Genomic DNA, 23,387 nt, shown 5'->3' with positions numbered 1-23,387 from the left:
GTCCGGGAAGATCCCACATGCCGCAGAGCGGCTGGGCCCGTGAGCCATGGCTGCTGAGCCTGCGCATCCGGAGCCTGTGCTCCTCAATGGGAGAGGCTAAAACAGTGAGAGGCCCGTGTACCGGAAAAAAAAAAAAAAAAAAAGAAAGAAAAAAAAAAGTACAGGGTTAAGAACATCATTGTTGATAAAAAGTCTTTGGAAATGAACTATAAATCACACTGAAGATTTTAATGTCTGTTCTTTATAATCAATAAATCTGAACCAGATTTACAGTAGTACTCATTTCAGGGCCCAGAAAACAAAATAAACAAATTAGAAAATAAAACAACAACTCAATCAGAGTTTTTAGAACCTAATTTTTTTTTTAAGTATGGGAATAATTTTGTGGGCCTTCTCTTCATACTACTGCTAATATCTAGGATCTAAGATTGAAGGGAAAAACCTAAGTAATGATAGTACTGCAAATGCATTTGACTAAATTACAAACCCTCAAGTACACTGAATATATATATATATATATATATATATATTTTAGCATGTTGGATTTAAAATTGGAAAAACTGATCCCAGTATTACAGTATAGAATTTTAAGAATTATAGTCCTTTTACTAAGTAAGTAACAAGGTCTTCATATTGCTCACATCCCATGACCACAATGCCTTTAAATGCAGAAATCAGTAACAAGAAAGATAGTCTTACAGGCTTGAGGCAAAATAAAAACAAAACCAAAAATAAACAAAAGAACTTAAAAACACTTCAGAAGTCACTGAAGAAATCACAACAGAAATCAGAAAATATTTATACGAAAACATTAACAAAAACCATACATATCAAAACTTGTAGGATACAGCTAAAGCAATGCTTAGTGGACATTTAATGGCCTTAAATGCTTACATTAGGAAAGATAAATGGCTGAAAATTAATGAGAAAGCATCTAAATTAAAGTTTTAAAAGTCAGCATAATATATAATGAATAAAGCAAAATAAAAATGTAGAAGCAAGAAAATAATACAGATAGTTATGGAAAGAAATTAGGTAGGAAATAAGCAGCCAATAGTAAGTATCAGTATACAGTAAGTCCCCTACATATAAACCTTCAAGTTGTGAACTTTCAAAGAAGTGAGCATGCATTCCATCAACGTCAGGTGTGAGTGAAATTGCAGCTTGCCCTCCGTCTCCTATTGCTAAGGATCTGTCAGCTCTACCATCTCCCACCTCCCCTCCCTCCTGCAGTCAGTAACTCTTCTTGCCCGTTCACTTGATGCCAGCCCTTATATGCCAGCTGTTGTACTGTACTACTGTACTTTTCAAGGCACTATACTGTAGGATTAAAAATGTTTTCTTTATTTTTTGTGTTTGTTTTTTATGTATTATTTGTGTGAAAAGCATTATAAACCTATTGTAGTACAGTACTATATAGCCGATTGTGTTAGTTGGGTACCTAGGCTAACTTTGTTGGACATACAAAAAAACTGGACTCACGAACGCACTCTCGGAACGGGACTCCTTCATATGTAGGGGACTCACTGTACCCAAAAGCTAGTTCTTCAAAAGATGAACAAAACTGATAATGCCATTACAGTGTTAATCATGAACATGAGAAGCATAAATTAAAAAGTTAAATATGAAAAATGGATTATAACAAATAATGCATATGATTAAACAGATAAGAGAATATTAAGAACAATTTTACGCCAATAAATTTGAAAACATAAATGACACAGATGAACCCCCCCAAAATCCAATAAATTATCTAAAGAACAAGCTAGAATCCTAAATATATTTCAGCCACTAAAGTAATTATATCAAAAGTTAAAAATTTTCTCACAAGAAAACAACAGTTCTGATGGGTTACAGGTGAATTTCACTATGCATTCAAGAAACAAAATTGTAATCTTATACAAACACTTCCAGAGAATACAAAAAAAAAAGGTTAAACTCATCAACTAATTTTACCAAAAAAAGACAATTACAGAACATTCTTGCTTTATGAATAGAGATGCGAAATGCCCAAAGTAAACATTTTAAAATCTAATCCAGTGTTGAATAAAAAAGATATTACAACATGACTAAGTTGGTTTTATAACAGGAATGCCAAGTTGGTTTAATTTGGGAAATCCCTTAAATGTAATTTAATTTAACATTTGCATTAACAGATTAAAGGAGAAAAATCATATAATCATCTCAATAAATGCATTTAATGTAACTTAGTATTTGTACATGATAAAAACTTTTAATACTAGGAACAGAAGAGGACTTTAAAAATCTAATAAAAGGCATCCACAAGAAAAAAAGTTATGCTTAAAGGTGATGTGGAAAGCATTCTTTTTAAGATCAGCAACATTACAAGCATGTCCATTACCATCAGCACTATAGATTCTAGACCCCATATGAAGCCAAAGAGAAGAAATAATAGGTATATAAGGTTTGGAGAGGAACAAACAAAAGTTTTATTATCTGCTGAGAATGATTATTTCAAAAATACCCCAAGAGTGTACAAATAAATTATTAGAATGAAAAAGAGTGTTTAGTAAGCTTTCTGGATAAATAACAAACATACAAATGACAAACTGATCATGAAATTTCCACAGAAGAACTGCATGACAAGATTTATACTATCTGCTATCAAGACTTATTTTAAAGGTGTAGCAATTAAGGCAAGGATTAGACAAATTGATCAATGGAACACAATGGTGAGTCCAGAAGTTGACCTATTCATATATTAAAACACAACTTAAGGCCAATTTGATATCGAAAATCAACGGTAAAGGAGAATCTATGCAAGAGACAATCCTGGAACTCTTAACCACAGAGGAAAAAAATAAAATTATATCCTTATCTCAAATTCTACACAGAAATCAAATTCAAGTGCAAGTGGGCACAAAGACCTAAATGTGAAAGACAAAACTTTAAAATAAGAAGTTATAGAAGAATTTATTAAACATGACACAAAAAGAACTAAGAACTTCTGCTCATCAAAGCACCATAAAAATAAATTGCAAACAGAAGATATTTGCAACATACCAACAGAGGATTAGTATCCAGACATATAAATTATTCCTAAGATGACAAAATGGAATCACAAATATACTATATACATATGAAAATATACTTATCATCAGTAATTTGAGAAATGCAAATTAAAACTATGAGATGACATTTCACACCTACCAGATGGCAAAACTTTGAAAAAAAAAGTGGGAGGTGGGCAATACTAAGGGTCAGAGAAACAGCAGAGCAATGGAAACTCTCATTCCCTGGTTGTGGAAGTATAAATTGATACAATGATTATAGAAGACAGACTGAATTTATCTTGTAAAAGTTGAACATATGCATAGACTGTGATCCTGCAAGTCTTATGTAAACCTACCTTAGAGTAGTACTTCTCAAATTATCCATTGTGAACAATCAGTTGTATTTTTTAAAATTTCCAATCTATCACAGATCAGATCAATACTATGTACAATACAATAAAAATGCATTATGAGGTAACTGGTCATGTGCTTGGATGTTGCAGCTGTGAAAGTTTCTAAACATTCTCAACTTCTGGACTTACTGTGTCACAGACCAGTGACAGTCTGTAGATCAGTACTGGTCCATGGAACATTTTAAAGAGCATTATGTTAGACCAGTGTTAACCAAGAGAATTTTCAGTGATAATGGAAATGTGTATCTGAGCTTGAAAGACTGAAATCACAGTGTGTTCTGATCACAATGGAATGTAATAAGATAATCAACAGCAGAAGAAAATTTGGAAAATTCATAAATATGTAGAAATTAAACAACATACTTCTAAACAATCAATAGGTCAAAAAAGAAGTCACAAGAAAAATTAGAAAATACCTTAATATAAGTGAAAATGAAAACACAACATATGAAAACTTATGGTATACAGTGAAAGCAGTGTTAAGAGGAAAATTTATAGCTGTAAATGCCCACATCGAAAAAGAAAAAAGATCTCAAATCAATAACGTAATCTTCACCTTAAGAGACTAGAAAAAGAGTAAACTAAACCCAAAGCAAGAAGAAAGTGATAAAGATTAAAGCAGAGATAAAGCATAAAGAATTGGAAAAGTAAAAGAGAAACACTGATAAAACCAAAAGTTGGTTCTCTTAAAAGACAACAAAACTGACAAACTTTTAGCTAGACTGACCTAGTAAAAAAGAGAGAAGACTAAAATTACTAAAATCAGGAATGAAAACAGGGACATTACAATTGACTTTATACAAATAAAAAGAATTGTAAGAGAATACTATGAACAGTTGTATGCCAAACAAATTAGATAACCGAGACGAAATGACAAATTCCTAGAAACACACAAATAACCAAAACTAAGAAGAAATAGAAAATCTGAATATGCCTAGAACAAGTAAAAAGATTAAATCAATAATCAAAAAATTTCTAATATAAAAGTCCAGGACTAGACGGCATCACTGGTGAATTCTATCAAACTTTATAGAAAAATTAACACCAATTCTTCTCAAACGTTTCCAAAAAACATGAGGAAAGAATACTTCCTAACTCATTCTATGAGACCACTATTCCCTGATACCAAAGCCAAATAGAGAAATCACAAGAAAACTATAGACTGATATCTCCTATGACTATAAATACAATTATCAACAATACTAAAAATCAAATCCAGCAGCATCTAAATGGATTACACATGATACCCAAGTGGGATTTATCCTAGGAGTGCATGGTTGGTTCAACATTTGAAAATTAATCAATGTGAAACAGTAACATATTAATAGAAGAAAAAAATACGATCATTGCAATAGATGAAAATTCTATGGCTAATGCCTAACCAAATATTTCTAGGAATTTCTAGCGCTATCCAAATTCCTCCCTTGGCTCAAAGGAAAGGTTAAGAATGGCTGACTCCATGGGATATTCCACAAAATCCACATGACTTTTAGCTTCTAGAGAGCTAAGGTGCTGTCCAATTTTTGGGTGCTGTCCGTCAAACCACAGTCTAGTTGGTCAATCTATCTCGTGTGTTTCCAGAAACTTTCAGCAACCACAGGAAATTTCTTCTTTCTTACTGTCTCCCTACAACATGGACAATTTAACTTTTGCTGCTGGCACCATCTCTCAGATACTAACATCACTAATGAACTCCCATTCCTTTGCTCCTCCTACCCCACCCACCCTTTGACCCAGTGTTTAGTGCTCACTGTTTGGAGGACTGGCAGTGTTTGCTTAGACTAGGCAAGACTTCATGCCTGATGAGTGAACCACCCCAGCATCCCAGGCTGAGACAGGGCAATTTTTCAGAGGTTTCTCTCATACGCAACCTAAAGAATTTATCACTTCTCTAGAGGAGCAAAGTTGTAACTTTAGGCCCTCTGGGGTACTTTTCAAACACAGAGTTTCACCTGAGAAGATTCAGTTCCCTGCATGTTTTTTACTCCTATCCTTTTCTCTCTTAGAGGTTTTTCTACCATTTGTCTTTCTCTGAACGTGTTATGTTATCTTTTCCTTCCTTTTGAATATACTCTTCCTTTTCCCTGAAAAGCCTCACTCCTCTCCATCCTCCAACTCTAAACCAGCAAACTGGTTCATTCTTCAAGTCACAGTCTTCCTTGATAAACACTTTCCTAATGCCCCCAAAGACATCTGGGTGCTTCTTCTCTTTTTTTTTTTTTATTATAACCAACCCCCAAAGCATTTTCCAGGTTATTAATTATTGATTCTCAAAATGTAGTAGGATATAGTACATGTACTCATAAATTATAAATTCTTCAAGGGCAGAGGTTGTGCCTTACTCATCTTTGTAATTCCAGCACCTAATAAACAGTAAGCACTCAATAAATCACTTCTTAAATAAATAAGTTTTTTAAAAAGGCCTATCAGGAGCCACAACATAGTTAACATTTATGGAGTCCTTGTGAGACCTTCTTATGGACCAGGCACCGTGCCAACAGCTTTGCATGCATTCTCTCTGAATCTTCTAAAATTCCTGCGGGATAGGTAGAGTTAATAACCCCTTTTTACGAATGGTAAAATGATGCTTAGCAAAACTAAGTATTTCAGGATTCGAACTCAAATTCTGATCTCCAAAGTTCATCCTCCTACCCACTTTATATTTCAAAGGGAAAGGATATAACAAATTGATATGAAGATTGTTTCAAGAGAGCATATGTAAACATTTAAATTGGGTGCTATCTATGGTATCTTAGTAGAGGCTGCTTTGTAAGGCTAAGATAACCATATGCATGAAATCTTACAAACAATGGTTTCTCTACTTTTGCTGCTTCTGTACCTCATGCCTTAGTACATGCTGTTCTCAGTCTACCAAGCCCTTACCATCTTACCCATCTGTAGAATTCCAATTCATATTTTAAAACTTTGCTAGGGCATCACTTTGGACTTCAGGTTTTTCTGCCAAAGGAGACATTCTCCTAAGGGGTTTCTTTTCCTCACAATTACTTTATTAATGCATATTTGTAGACGATATTATATTTACTTACATGTCTATCTTCCTTGTTCACGCTGAACTTTTTCAAAAGCAGAGTCCGTGTCTTACTCATCTTCACACTCCTAGTGCTTGTGTAGCAAAAAGCCGTCCATGTATCAAGGTGTTTAGTAAAAATATTGGCTAATTGAATTTGTGTCTCCCAGTTGGGCCTTCTGTAGGTTTTGAGGTATTACCTGACTCTAATCCTGGCCAAGCAGGATGTGAAAAATATCCAGACCTGCCATTGTCCATGTTCCTTCCTTTTCAGAACTTCCCCTTTCTCCACACAAAATGTATTCTATTCCTTTTGGTTTCAGGGCCCTTATTTCAATCCAGGTCTGTCTGACTCTCTGCAAAGCCTATGTTCTTAATGACTACAATATACCCAGGACATGCGTCTATTATGACTTGGGCTAGATTTGAAAGTACAAATAAAAACAAACACCTCATAATCTTGAGGGTAGATAGACACTAAAAGTAGAGATAATTACCTTATAAGATGATAAAAGATAAATGTGTATGCCGTCAACTTAGAGGGAGCAAATTAATTCTGCTTGAGAAGGGTTAGGATGATATGATAGGAAGTGACATCTGAGTTCGGACTTGTAGTAAAACTATGTCCTTTTGGGTTGTGAGGGAGGGGAGCAGCAAGGCAAGAGGCATTGTACAGAAGACAGCACTTGTGTAAAGGCAAAGGAACTTGAAGAAGCACAACATAACCTTGGAGAGGAAGCAGTTGGGTGAACTGCAAGAAAAGAAATAAGAGGAGAAGTAATGGGAGATGAGGCTGGAGGTCTAAGTTGAAGTAAAATAGTGAAGATAAAGGGCTTATGAGCCGGACTTAAAATAAGATTTTATATAAGCCAAAATGAAAGGGTACCTCTTAAGGTTTTTAATCAGGGTCGTGACATAACTAGATTTATGTTTGGGAACTAACTTCAGTAAAAGATAGAATATGGACTAGTGTAGAGAAAGCTAGAGGCAAATTAATTAACTAAAGAGACTATGTAATACTATCATTGCCCAGCCAAGGAATGAGCTAAGGAATCAGCAGTAGGCCTAACACAAAGATAGAACTGAAAAGACTTATGGATTAGAAAGGAGACAGATTCTATAGGATCTGGTGACTGCTTGACTATGGAGGAAAAGGAAGGGGTGGCAGAAGATTGTGACATTTCTAACTTGGGAAACTGGGGTGAACAGGGATGACAACATCCAAGAGAGTAAATATAAGCAGAAGAGAGGTTTGTGGGAGATATTTACAAGTTTAATTATATAAATGCGGATTTTGAAGGCATCTGGGACATACCGTTAACCACTCACTCTAGGACTTAATCATATATTGTCAAATTAACATCATGTGTTTATGCAGACTTCTCAACTAATGATAAAACCTTTGAAGATCTTGTATTTTATTTCTTTCACAACATCACTGGTATATAGAAAGCCTTCATTAAAACAACCACAAACCCTTGAACTGATTTGATCTGTACGGACTATGATTGTATACGTAAATCAAGACATAGTTTTATTATCCATTCTAGGATTGAGGAGTGAAAGTCTTCATAATTTCTAAATTGCTATGTACAAAGAATCCTAACATACTTAATAGCATGAAGGCAAGAGAGAAAGAAGAGAAATGACATCTTTTCTTTACATTTGCTAGTAGCTAGAGGACATTTTCCCCTATAACTCTTAATCTGCCTTTTATCCTGGAATAATTAGTCTCCAGGCTACTTGAGAAAGTGACCTAATCTAAGTTCAGTGTTTTATTCACCATTCCCAAGCACTATGGTATCAGATATTGCCTGTGCCAAATAATCTATGATCTTATTAGGAAGTTACACAAGTGGACCCTTACTTTAAATATGTAAAAGAGGATAACGAAGCCTATCTTACAAATAAGGATTAAATGTTATATATAAAAATGTCTATACTATGTCTGGCACATAATAAGCAAGTAAGTTAGTATCTTTCTTTCAAGTATCTTCATGAGTGAGAAGAATCTACATTAGCTTTTAAAAAATATTGTTTTTAATATAAAGACTTTGGATATACAGTTGACCCTTGAAGAACATGGTTTGAACTGCACAGATCCACTTACATGCAGATTTTTTCCACAGTAAATACTACAGTACCACATGATCCACTGTTGGCTGAGTCTGCAGATGCGGAACCGGGGATACAGAGGAACCACAGATATGGAGGGCTGATTATAAGTTACAGGCGGACTTTTGACTGCAGGGAGGGTCAGTGCCCCTAACAACCACGTTGTTTGACGGTCAACCATATTTTAAAGTCATCTTCCAAGTTAGTAAAGCATAGCGGTTAAGAAATCAAGTACTGATATTAAATCTAGTTTAAAATTTACTAGTCATGTGACCTTGGTTGAGTTAGTTCACCTCAATACGTTTTCTCATCTATAGAACGGGAATAAAAATTTTACTTACTTTGAAGATGACTGTGTGGAATAAATGACATAATGCAAATAAAATACATACTTATTATGTACCCGTTAGCACACTAATCAAAAAGTTAGCTATTACAACCATTATAATACATGTGTCAAATATGAAAATATAATGTAATTCTTACTGCAGAGATAAACTATACTATTTGTGTATACAAATAGTATATTTTGTATACCATTCGTGTGTGTGAACATACGTGTGTGCCCTTGAGGGACACATAAGGAGGAAGTCAAAGGGAACAAGAAACTGAATTCAATACACTGAAAAATATAACATAAAAAGAAGTACATTCTTGTATGATAAATTTTTAGTCAGAAAAAAACATGCAGTGACAAGATCACAAACTAAATTTTAAATCTTTGTGGAATAACTATCTAAACTGTTGTTTTTCTGTAAATGTGGATGATCATAGGAGACATGAAAAAATCTATAGAGTATTTTCATCTATTTTCCAGAAACCTTAGAATAACAGATTTTTACATAATACTTACTGAACTAACTTTAATTTCCTTTTAAGAAAGCAATATACAGATGAACATTAATAAGACTTTTTATTTCACCAATGAATAATATAACAATAGTATAAGTATTATTCCCACACAGAAATGGTATTTCTCACTTATCCACTGATCACCTTATAATTACTTTTTTCCTTGTAGCAATAAAAAAGCCTTCAGTGAGTAACTTACATCATTTTTACTTGATCTTCCCTGACTCTCAACAACATGTTTAATGAGAAAGTTGACTAAAATATATGCTATAATTGTTGACTAGGGAATTTTTTCCTGTGTTTAAAGAAATGTCCTAAGAATACTGGACTCAAAACCTGTCTCTCAGCGTCACAGTACAAAAGTGTTTATGCATTAACACTAAATAATTCAGCTACATGGGCGTACTAGCTCATTAATCCAGATGCAATAACTTAAAATAACAGCATGTCCCTATTAGTCTAAAGTTCAACCCTGAATTTATCTATGAAGGAAACCAGCAAAAATAAATTAAGACCTTAACAACATCTGGACAGAAATGTTTGGTCAAATTTTACATACTATTTTCAAGCAGTCCTTAAACTGTTTAAGCAGCATAATTTATACACCACCACTTAATATGTGCATTACAAATAAGGCTGATTCATTCAGATATAGAGATGACTCCTGGAGATAGCTCATAACACTATGTACATTTATTTATATATTTTAAAATAATTCTCTACGTCTCATTTTTCCAAAATTCACATTGGGTCCAACCTCAATTATTCTGGGGTAGCAGTATTTTGAAGTAGCTACCATTGGAAATCCCAGTATGATGTCTATTAACCTCTTGAGTAACTGTAGATACATTTTTAGAGCAAATAAGTATATTTTACAAAGACTAGAAATAAGTTAAATTTATCTAAATTTGTACATCATATGTACCCACAGACCTAGGATCTAAAATGTTTCTTTCATAACATTTCTTTTAACTAAAATGATCAACCCAGCACAAATAACTTCATTTCTTTATAATCCTGGTGCTCATTAACATTAAAGGCAACTAGTTGATATTTTGTAGGTAGGTAAGAAATTAGTAGGTAACATATGGTAAGTCAAGTATCAATATCACTTAAAATCTTGTTTCTAGGCCAAGGCCAGAACTGGTAATAATACATAAAGCTCTAGAGCAGTGATTCTGAAACTTCAGTAGTGAACAGAAGACTCATGTGGAAATGCTTTTTAAAATGCAAATTTCAGAACCCAGGTTACCGGAAATTCTATTACAGTAGCTTTGGGGTATAGCCCAGTAGTCTGTGTTTTAAACAGGCAACTCAGGTGATTCTGATGCAAGTGGTTGAAGGGAGTTAATTATTGGTCTCCAGAAGGTCACAAACCCCCTGATACATAAAGAAAGTAATATAGAATTTTTCATAGGCACCTTCACTCAAGAGAATAATGCTTTTATCAGACTCTCAAAGGGAGCCAAGACCCCAAAGAGGGTAAAAGCCATGTTGCCTTCAGAAGCCCTAAAGTCCCAGTAAAAAAAAATCCCTTTTCAGCAACTGGATTCCCATAACTTGTAAGACTTCTTTTAGCATTACTAGTCTGGTCTCCTTTGCCTTTTTCAGCTGTAGAGGCAGGCACCTTGCAATTTTTTTTTTTTTTTAATAAAATTACCAAATGCTAGTATGGAAACTTTATCAACATCACTGTTTTTCTTTCCAAGAGATTATGAGATCTGCAACTCTACTTATTACTGCTTTTTTTCACTCCTTTTTCTTTTCCCGAATTTGTTGAAATAAGTTTTATTTTACTATTAATTTAATGTTGATTTTAGAGGAACTGTACAGCTTTAAAAAAAATAATGTAATAGATCTTGATAATGTAAAATTTTTTAAATTGTCCTTTTTTTAAGACTAATCTAAATATCTTTAGGTATCCAAGGGCATTATTTAAAATAAAAAAATAAATAAATAAAAAGGGCCTTTGGTCTTTTACTTGAAGGTCTCTATAGCTTACTCACAGCTGTGAGAAACATTTTATCTGTAAGTTATAAACCTCTTTCTTCTTCATAGAGGCATATGCTTCTCATCAGTCATAAAAAGGAAGATGCAACTTTAAATTGTTATATAGGCACTAAAAATAAATGACAGGAAAAGGAAGGGTAGAGATGTACAATCACTGAACTCTTAGTGCAGCAGCACTTCTTTCATGAGGATGCTTAATTATTCTAATGACTATTATGTAGAAAAGGAAGAAAAAAGCATGTTTTTTCTGAACCCTCGTATCATCCACTTAATAGCTCTTATTATAATAGCATTTACTATTTATATCCATATACAGTCTTATAAAACAGAAATTCTATTAAAGCAAGAATATATATGCTAATCACTTATTGGCAACTAAACTGCTCACCTGAAGTTTAGTAGCTAAATAGTACTTTTGTACATATCTTATTTATCTGTTCCCAATGAAAGGTAAGCAGCAAACCAGGAAGGGAGCAATCCCCCTTAGGTTGCAGAGCTTTTCTATCCCTGTCACTCCCAGAGTAAAATACTGAAAATACTGGCTCAAGATACATTTAACTTGCTAAAAAACTACATTATGCTGTGAGAAGATTTCAATATGTATGTTTGCACGTTAAGTTCTTCATCTCTAACTATTTAAGGAGAAAGTCCATTCCCCTTAAGAAATGTCAAGTTACAAGCCACTAGGTATTAAAAGTTTTCTGTTTATGCTTTTGGAGAGAGGGAGGGTAGAGAGAAAGCAGAAGAAAGGCAGTGGAGACACGGTAGAATCTTCTTCTGCCGCAGTAATCAATTTCTACAACAAAATATGTGTAACCTTACTCGCTTTAGAATAACTGGGTGGCATTATGTATGACATGCATGTGTGCACGCGTGTGCTGGGACAAGGGGGAGCGCTGTTAATACCTGGTTCTCATCCTTCCCCCTAAGTAAGAACTTTATGACAGCAAGGTGGTGGCTCTTCTGGAGGTCCATTTCAAGGTACTTCAAGGCATGAACAGCTATATAATCGATTATTTTTAAACATTACTTTCCTGAAACTTCAAAACTCATTTCAATTTCACCTGACTAGTCAGAAGGTCCCTATCCAAATTCTTCCCTGGGCTGAGCCAGGATGAGTGTTCTCAGTTATCTCGCTCTAGTCTCAGAGAGCTCTAGTCTGAACTAGAGTTGAGGATCCAGAAGCCATCCTCACAGGAATTCATCACTCTAGTGTCACCCAAAACAAGTTATTGAGTCCAGATTCTGCAGTGCCATCAGTGCTCCAGCACCCTGTGAACCTGATGTTTAAGGATCTCTCAAGAGCAAGGCATGAGAATTTGAAGACAGCAGATCTTAGCTCTAGAACAATTCTTAATACTGGCTGCACTTTAGCATCATCTGAGGAATGTTTAAAAATAACAATACTAGGGTCCCCACCTTCAGAGATTCTTATTTAAATGTTAGAGGTTGGCCTTGGATGACTTCAATGTACATTCACTAGAACTATCTTAGACCAAGAAGAAAGAGTATATGAAAGTATTGCTTTAATATGCCAACTTGTTAAGGATGGGGTAAACAATTAATAAACTAATGTATGTATATATGACAAAGATTACATTGTATGTGTTATCAAAACTGACATTAGAGTTTGTACAAATAAAATAGAAAAAAAACTGTATTTTTTAAAAAACCTATTATTATTGTTTACAGCAATTATCTATATTTTCCTAATTATAATGAATTTCAACAATGATTATGAATACCATTAAATATACATCAAATTAACTGTTAGTTTTATTTAATTAGATGACAGACTTGCACAAACAGAGAATCATTAAGCTAGATATTTAACTCTGTACATATACTATATGCTCAGATTTGATGGACATGAACTTTCCTATCAGTAGGGTGTTCTGATTAAATATCAAACTAGACAATAGCCCAGTATTACAGACCATTGAATTCCCTTGTACTAAAAGAGTAGCAACAGCACGTGCCCAAACTAAGTATCAAATATTTTGAAATAAACTGACAGGCCAGTACTCTAGCTCAATTGATACCCACATAATAATGTCTTTTTTACATATAAAACTCCTTACTCCATATATTATTTTCATATAGACTCTACGAACTAATTTCAAAGATAATAAAATTACACAATATACAATAGTAACTTACTTGATAAAATGAATATATTCAGAAGTTAGATGCAAATGGAGTTTCTATATGCAGAACACTTTTTCATTAGTTTATGATTAAAATTTCAGAAATGCTTTATCCTCATTTGATTACTATTCAAGCAGCAGTGGTTTCTGAAATTTCAGCACTGAGTTTCCTTGTGTTTCTCTTAGCCAGTGTAGGAAAGGATTTTTTAAACACTTCAGTACATTAGAAGAGCTTTCTATTTAAAGGAATTCTTCAGTGAAACCTTTTCACCGTTTACTTTACAGCCTTTGTATGTTCAATTTTTCATGTAACAAATTTCTTAAAATCTGGCACAACAAAAAAGTGAACATAGTATGTGTCCCTAAGAGACAAAACCACAGATATATACCAGAAAAATAGTAAAGCTTAAAACATACAGAAGACATTATACCCTAACTATAAATAATGTATAAATATGTAGTGAGATACTCAAAGAAAAAAAAATTTTCTTATAAAGTATGCCCATATCATCATATTATATCTGGAAGAATGATACAGTATTATTATTTCTGAGATGACAGATCTAAGGTTATAAAGGTTATCTAAGGTTATAAAGCAGAATATGCATTTTTAACTCCCAGTTATTATTTTTGTCTGTAGTCTGTTGCACCATCTTTCTCCTTTGTCATATGCATTGTAGATGGGATGTTTCCTGTTGTTACTATGTCTAGCTTTGCAGACTCAACTTTCAAACAGTTTATTTACTTCTCAAACTGTGATCCTCTAATTGTGCTTTGCTGTCCCTAAGTCAAAGTAAGTTACTAGGATGTGTACCTAGTTTTCCTATTTAATATCCTTTAAAAAAAACACAAGAAACAAAATTCAAACCATTTGTTAACTCAATGGAATTAAACAGTAACATTGAAAATGAAATACAAAAATTATAATGGAAACGAAGATGAAATCATATAACTTTCTTACAAATCCTTATATCTATTAGTTTAGTCAAAACATTATATGTGATTGGAATATCCTTTAATAATTTATTACGAAGTATTTTCTTATCAGACATAACCAGAATTAGTCTATAGTAACAGGATTTCAAACCAGTGTTAGATCAAAACCATCCCAGAAAAACTTGTGCCTTTAATCTTCCACCATCCCCTGCTTCTCTTTTTTTTTCAGCAACAAGTATGCTGTAACTAAGTAAATTCAAGATAATTAAAGGAAACAACTTTCTTCACTGAGAAAAAGAAACATACACCCCTGAAAAGTTCTAATAGACAAGAGCTTCAGGAATCATGGCACCAACATAGGTGTCTTCCAGGGGCACAGAGCTCCCTTCTAAAAATTTTGTATAAATATGGACTTAGCAAAAATGAAAGATCATTCAGTAAACGTTAAAGGAGAACAAAAAAAATTTTTTTTTAATTCAAATAAAAAGAAAAAAAGGAAAAAAAATTCAAATAAAATGAAAACAAACATGTAGAAATAAGTTTAAAAAGTACAATTCCTCACAGTATATTAACTACATTCAAGTCAAAGTGGCTTGTCCAAATTTCTAGGCACTTTGTCTTATTTTCTTCTGTTTCCACTTCCTGCTTTAACCCAAGTGGCGAATAAAAGTATACTAGGAGGCAGGGGACCTTGGTCTTAAATATACCACTTGCTATATGACCTTGGATAAATCATTTACCTTTTCTGGGTCTCTATTTCTTCATCAATAAAATTAAGAGGTTGAAAATTACATGTATTTATTATTATTACCTAGAAAGGTCTGTCTTACAACTCAACTTATATCTCCATTCTCTAGCTACCTGAAAGAACCGTTCTTTGTATAGCTGATCACTCTGAAGCTCCATGATGCCTACCTGTCTTATTTATTGCTGAATATCCGGCTCACAGCAAGTAGTTGAACATGTGTAGAACAAATTGAATGAATATTTATGCTTCTCTATACCACTATGAAAAACCTGAGATTGCTTCTTGTGTCCTAGGACTCTCTTTACCTAACTACATCTGTAATATGAACACATAGACAATAATGTACATCTTTTCTCTCTTTGAAAAAAATTCCTGCTTATGAAAATATTACTATTTTCTTGAGTCAGGATTTGATGTCCCTCAGCAGCTGATGGTAGTCTTAATAATATTCTAAAATGTCCACAACATTCTCATTTGAAGAGAATAATCCTTTTCATAAGCCATAATTTTAAAAAAGATTATTTAAAACATAACGATATTTTTTTCTAGAAACTTAAAGTGATTTAATCACATCAGGACTTACAAAATAATTTAAATTTTCAAACTGGGTTATTAGGTGATTAGGATCCCCCTGAGTCTATGCCCCTAACAATTGGCAGAATGAATATATCAAAACACCAGAGAGAGAGAGAGAGAGAGAGAGAGAAAGAAAGAGAGAGAGAGAGAGAGAGAGAGAGAGAGAGAGAGAGGGAGAGAGGGAGAGAGAGAGAGAGAGAGAGAGACATGGAGAGAGCAAACATACTGCAAAACTTGTTTAAAATTTAAACATTCCTCCATGCGGAAAATAGCATGGACACTGTGTCTTTCAGTCAATACCTTGTTATTTTAAACACACAGAGTTATCTTTATTCAGTTTTCTATAATAAAAGTTGCATTTACATGGAAGTCCCCATAAAGGTTTGCAAACTATTAGACTAAAACACTAAATTTTAAGTTTTGTTAGTTTTAAAGAGAAAATTCATAATAAATTATTTTACATAAAATACCTCCTAAGCAACTATTAGACAGTCTTCTATTACTTATTTGTCTAAGCAACCATTTACAATTCTCTCTTAAAGAGATGGTTTTGAGTTTTCTGGTCATCACCATTTATTATTTTCTGGATCCCAACCAAACTGTTCATCACTTTCTTAAATTGATTAATTATAGACACTATGCAATATTCTAAACAAGAAAAAACAAACATCTATTTAAAATGTCTTTCTAATATGTCTTTCTAAAAAACAGAAACTGTTCTTATAATCCTAACGCTTTTCAAAAGTTCATTGTACAATAATTTATTCTTTGAAACTTGGAATCACTCTTCACAGAAACTAAATAAGAATGATGGTTAAGTCTTTTGGGTGGCTCAGAAAAGCACATTGAAGCGATAGTACTACAGTACTTCCTGATACTATGAGAAATAGGAGAGAAGTTTTCCACCTAGCTCATCAAACAGGGGTTGGGAGGGTGAGGGGGAATGGGGGTGGAGGGGAAGCCAGTTGATAACTAAAAAGAGATACTCAATTGTTACATGTCCTGAGGCCACCACTTAGCTTTAATTAGTCTAATCCCAGTTAAGACAATTTTTTTTTTCATACCATCTTTCCATTGAATCAACCTTAAGTAAGAGGACACATCCAAAGGAGACACAAGCCAATGAAAGTTTTGACGAACAAAATAATATACCTTTAACATTTAGTTTGCCAACTAATAAGCTTTTTGTTTGAATACAGTAGAGATGTGTGGCTCAACATACTGGCACATGGAATATTCTGAATTCTAATTTTAGTCTTTCTACTGACTTTAAATACTGCCATGCTTTAAAAGGTCCTAAACTTTCTTTATGTCTCAGTTTCTTTATGGGAAACAGTAGGGATTTTTTCCCCTCTATCTCTCAATGATAAGATTAAGAAAAAATAATGTAAAGAATTTGCCAAATAAAAATGCTACATAAAAGTCTCATACAGTTTTCAAGGAACTGTAAATTAAACTGAGTTTGTTTTATTCTGCCAGATGAAAAATTACCAAATTAGACTCTTACCAAAACATATTAGTCACCATTAAAAAGAATGAAATAATGCCATTTGCAGCAACATGGATAGACCTAGAGACTGACATACTAAGTCAGTCAGACAGAGAAAGAGAAATATTGTATGATATTGCTTATATGCGATACAAATGAACTTATTTACAAAACAGAAACAGACTCACAGACTTGAAGAACAAATTTAAGGTTACAGGGTGGAGGGGTGGAGGGGGAAGGGAAGGGGGGAGAGATAGGGAGTTTGGGATTGAAATGTACACACTACTGTATTTAAAATGGATAACCAACAAGGACGTACAGAATAGCATAGGGAACTTTGCTCAATATTATGTAACAACCTAATTGGGAAAAGAATTTGAAAAAGAATAGATATATGTATATGTATACTGAATAACTTTGTTGTACACCTGAAACTAACACAACATTGTTAATCAACTATACTCCAATATAAAATAAAACGTTTAAAAAATATTAGTCACAATTTTTTCTATATTACAATATACAAATAATACATATAATCACTATTAACAGTTAACACTTTTATGGCACTCAGTAAATTCGAGGCATTTTTAAAGGTGAGATATATATATATCTCCACTCTACCACTTAACTATGTGCCATTCTGTGCCTCAATTTCCTCATCAGTAAAACACGTGTAATAATTGTGCCCACCTCAGGGTGGTCTAGAGTCCGGGCTCTTAACCTGTTTGCAATATTGCCTGTTTAATGTGGGGTAATTAAGACCAAAAAAAAGGAAATAATTTAATACTACTTCACTTACTAAAAATTACCAAAAGCACAGTTTAAGCTATCAGTAGAATACCTACATTAATGAAGTGTGACCATTTATTCAAATTTCTCTAATATCTGAGTTCAACAACATTTACCGGTGCCCATTTTATTAGCAAAGTACAGAATAGCAAAAAGATGGAGTAAATCAAGCCCTTATCTGTAGAATTTCAGGAAAGTCTTAAAAGTAGTTTTAGGAGTAACATTATTTTATTTTTTTAAAAAGGTAAACAATTTAAAAATTTAATGTATATATAATTTCACAAAGATTCTAAAACATGACTACTAATAGAAGAAGCAGAGAAGGAAAAGGAAAGGAAGCCAAGTTTTAGTAAATGTCCACAACATGCTAGGAATTCATATGCACTTAGTACTCTATCATTTAATAGTCACAACTCTGTGAGAAATGCATCACTATACTAATTTTACAGATAAACTAAAGTTCAGAATCATAACAGCTCACCAAAGGTTGAATACTACAGTAGTCAGTATATGAAGCCCGTGTTTAAACCTAGGCATGTCTCTGAAGCTATAAAGGTTGTTCCCTATTTATAAAAAGAGTATAATGGTTACCACTGATCATCTGTGAATATAGTGGTTAGAAGAGTATAGAAACATACTATTAAGTTCAACATTTAATTTTAAGGATAAATTTCATAACCTTTCTTTCCCAAAGTTGTAGAATTTTAACAACAGAAAATGGTATTTGTCTCACTTTTCCATTCTTAACAGAAGTTCTTGCACAGGTGCATACAAGCTGTGAGGAAATATTTCCTTAAGTGTGTTCCTCGGAATGTTTTTTCTGGTTGTTAAGATTAAATAAGATAATGTATGTAAAATGCTTAGCACGGTGAGTGGCACAAAGTAAGCACTCAATAAATGTGAGTGATTACTACTGCAGTAAAACAATCCTATTCAGCATTCTTCAATCATGTTTTCTAAACTTTGATGAAGAAACCTTCCTGGAGGTAGAGGGACCATGCCTATTAACTTATCACAGAACTAGGGATCTCTGGAACATACTTTGACAGACAGACAAGTAGAAAGCTGTAAAACAGAGGGAACACATCAATCACGGACTAATTCTCAAGTGATTCTTCAATTCTGTTTAGAAGGTATGATGACCTCTTAGAGTTATTAGTTACATTAGTGAACTGTCTTTTCAAACACTAATGAGCTTCCCAAATACTTATGGTCTATGAATCATCAGTAGTTTACTAGACACTGTAGTAAAATAAAACAATGCTAGTGATACTGTCTCATTTAGAATGTTTTATAAATAAGTAAAAAAGCAAATACTTAAGTAAATAAACACTAAACTCAATTCTGTAGTTCTTAATTTTAGCTGTTAATCTTTTAAAAGTCATACCTGAGAATGCCACAGAGTTCAAGATCACCTGATGAAGGATGATGCATTGGCAGAATTCATCAGCCAAGAGTAATGTGATGCACCCTGTCTATTCAGCAAATGCTTGCATATATTTTGCCTTTTTCTTATAATTTAACACATTTTGTGATATTTTGGTCTTAATAAAATTCAAGTAACTTATCCATCTTTTTATAATGTTCTTAATACTTGGGGCATTTCTTGAAGTTTTAGTTATTAATTAGATTGTTTATTAATACAGACAGAAACTGGCGTTCAAAGAGGCTTAAAATGTATAAGAAATGAAAATATCTTATTGACAATGTTCTAAGTTAAATGGAAAATAAGAATCAAAAGTTAAATTTCTTTAACTTTGTCTTTAAAAGTACTACTCCTAGGGAGATACATCAATATTTTCAAGGCTAACATAGAGGCCTGAAATAGTTAACGCAACTTAGTAATTTATAATTACTTCTGACTGTATGAATTACTCTAAAAAAAAACAAAATAAAGTTGGCATTGTATTGTTACCATTTTGCAATTCTACTTTTCTTAGAAGAAGTTAAAAAAATTTTGTGTTCCAATACGTTGACACAAATATGTCAAGATTGGAACAATTTGTGAATGTGATGTATTCTACTTTCTCTGTCTTGGTACGTTCCAGACATGACACTGTTTCATATCCAGGTGCCAGCTGAGGGTCCTCTCAAGTTGTCCAACTGAATGTGACAATCATTTGCTATGATCTCTTAACAGCAGCCTGGTATACTTGCAGACATATTCTTTTTCTTCATTATTCAAACTTAGTCAATCACACCCAGGACGTTCTCTTGAGCACGTACAGACATCAATTTAATCCCCTTTCTTGCTTTTCTTTTCTAACTTCCACCTAGGTATGTTTAGGGCACAACGTCACATTCACTACTTTCCATTGTTATCTGTGTTAAAGGGGTTTTAGGAGACCTGACCACTACAACAATGATTCTATGGGAAAAAGCGTTATGAGTTTTAAACTGAAATAAAAATGAACTCCTTAACAACCCTTTTATAAGTACAGTTGACTCTTGAACAACAGGGGTTTGAACCACGTGGGTCCACTTATACACAGATTTTCTTCAATAGTAAATATTACAGTACTACACGATCTGCGATTGGTTGAATCCTCCCATACAGGGGAACCGCGGATAATAAGACCAACTATAAATTATACTCAGGTTTTTGACTGCTTGAAGGGTTGGCATCCCTAACCCCCAAGCTGTTCAAGGGTCAACTGTGGTAGTAAGCTTTTGTGTTGAGTATAAAGAATATTAGTCTAAGTTTAAATAGTAACCCTAAGGCTAAGAAAATCTTGGCATACAACATACTGCAATTTGGCTCCTACATAACTCCTCAGCATCACTTCTTACCACGCACTCTCTAGTTCTTAGCTTCTGTCACTGTGACCTTCATTTAATATTAGGTACTATGCTCCCCCCCCACATCAGGACCTTTGTACATACTGTTCCTTCCTTCCACAGAACTTTTTTCTCTCTCTTGATCAAGTTAACTCAAATTCATCAAAATTTCAGCTAACTAAACACTTTCTCAAAACAAAACAAAAGCTTCCCTTGGTCCCACTAATTGATTAATTATCCTTCTAAAAGGCCTCATATTAAATACCATGTACCTCTCTACAGCAAACGAAACAGTTTCAACTTGCATTTATTTATGTGATTATTTGATTACTATCCTTCCCTATTTCTAAGACTTCAGTTTAGAAGAGCAAGATCCATGTCTAGTTTTCCTCACGATTCCAGTGAGCACATAACAGGTGTCAACCTACATTTGTTGAAGGAAGACATCAACTAACTACTGATTAAAAAAGAAAAAAAAAGATAAAACACCAAGTCGATGACCCCTACATAGATTTAAAAGAAAAAATTTCATGACTTTTTGATTTTTTTTTTTTTGTGGTACGTGGGCCTCTCACTGTTGTGGCCTCTCCCGTTGCGGAGCACAGGCTCCGGACGCGCAGGCTCAGCGGACACGGTTCACTGGCCCAGCCGCTCCGCGGCATGTGGGATCTTCCCAAACCGGGGCACGAACCCGCGTCCCCTGCATCGGCAGGCGGACTCTCAACCACTGGCGCCACCAGGGAAGCCCTCATGACTTTTTGGATGAAAGAAAATACAGAGTCATATTTTATAGAACTTGTTAAACTTCCCATTTTTCTGAAAAAAAAAGTTCAGTACATAGTGGTAGGGGGTAGGTGGGATGGTAAGTTACATGATGGGGCCAGCTGGAAACAAATTAAATGCAAATAAACCTTATAAAGTAAATGGAGAAAAAGCTGTATCTTTTTGTTATTTTTAGAATTTATTTATATATAAGATTTATAGTTTCAATTGTGTACTATTTACTACTGATCTTAGGGACCAACCTGAGTATGAATTTTAATTATGAAGGGAAAAAGAACCTCAGCATCCTTGGATAAAATTTTCCTATTTTAACTATAGTATTTCATTTCCAACACATATTCACAATACACTTGCTTCAGACTCTGACGGATTTTCCAGTCATAATTGCAAAGAACTATTCACTGTCTTATTTTTTATGCAAGTTATTTTGTCCCCTATTCCTTTTCTGACCTGCATTCTGGGAAATAAAATTTTAAAAACATAAATGCAAAGTATATTATTTCTAATCACTTTCCTAATTTATCGGGTTATTCTGAATTTTAATCCTAGCTTTCAAACTAGTAAAAATAAGCATCCCCATCCCCTTATCCCATTGGAAGCTTTGTCTTTACTTGAATTACTCTCTTCTGTGCCAACCTAGCATCTCTCCTCTACCTAAACTCTGATTAACTCATGTCCTTCCAGGAAGGCCACTGTGATTAACTCTACAGAATTCTAATTGCTTCTTTACTCTTCATGTTTACATACTGAGTTTGATGTTATTTTACAAACGCTCCTGAAGTGTTTTTCAAGTACAAGTTTCAGTCACTTAAAAAAAAAAGGACTTAATCTTGAAACCTCCTGTTTTATTTTTGTCTTTATTCAAACCAGTATCTAAATATGGAAAACATCATAAAAATGTTAAGTGACTATGCCATCTGTATTCTGAATGAGCATACAATAATTTGGATCACTGATTAAAATAACAAAAGTCTATCTTAGGCCCATACATTGTATCTTATCTCAGACTGAAACTGATTTACTGTCTACCACTTTAAGACTGACAGTCTTCACCACTGGTTCTCCAGTCTATATTTTCCCAAGATAGTGAGAAATGCATTTTGCAATAAGAAGCAAAATATTCAAAAATCAGGATAGATTACATCCATTGTTCCTGCCTCAACTGACTAGGCTTTTCACCCTGTTAGATAACATTAGATCTGTCTAACAGACTTTATTCTGTATCAGCTATGATGATTGTTGGCCAATACTCAATTCTCTTCAAGGTATCAAGAGATATATTCATGTGACAATTAGGGGCTAGGACTGCAATTTTCCTGGGTCATTCTTTTTCTGAATCCTTTAATACGTAAGTATATTTTTCCATTATAAAATTACTACATGGATATGAACTTATTCTTAAAAAAAAAAAAAAAACCCAGTAATACTAAAGTATGCAAAACAGTAAGAGTTCTTCAACCTTCCAGCATCCCACATACGTACTTTCTATAAACTAAGGATACAATTTGGTACGTATTTTTCAGACCATTTCTTAATGTATTTACAAAAATATAAGGCATATATTTTACACAATTTTTAATTTTATAAATATAATATATTCAGATACACAAAATTATATTATATGTATGTAAATATATATATTCTTATATGTTGTATGTATATTAACCTGTATGTATTTTTCACATAAATGGGATCACACTGTTCAC

The 23,387-nt window shown here is 33.5% G+C and overlaps 1 protein-coding gene across 10 annotated transcripts in view; it reads right to left on the bottom strand.

The window, feature by feature from the left end:
* MBD5 (methyl-CpG binding domain protein 5) overlaps positions 1-23,387 on the bottom strand; it is a 421,526-nt gene that overhangs the window by 390,344 nt on the left and 7,795 nt on the right. The window contains exon 1 of one of the 10 annotated variants that reach the window (XM_055087740.1): positions 6,475-6,984. The exons of the other annotated variants lie outside the window; for them this stretch is intronic. The gene's annotated coding sequence lies outside the window, so the exon portion shown is untranslated. Of the gene's footprint in view, positions 1-6,474; positions 6,985-23,387 lie in introns of those variants that run through there. 10 annotated transcript variants of the gene reach the window in all.

Source organism: Physeter macrocephalus, chromosome 2, assembly GCF_002837175.3.
Source record: "Physeter macrocephalus isolate SW-GA chromosome 2, ASM283717v5, whole genome shotgun sequence".
NCBI classification, from domain to species: domain Eukaryota; kingdom Metazoa; phylum Chordata; class Mammalia; order Artiodactyla; family Physeteridae; genus Physeter; species Physeter macrocephalus.
This window is presented reverse-complemented; position numbering and strand designations above follow the sequence as displayed.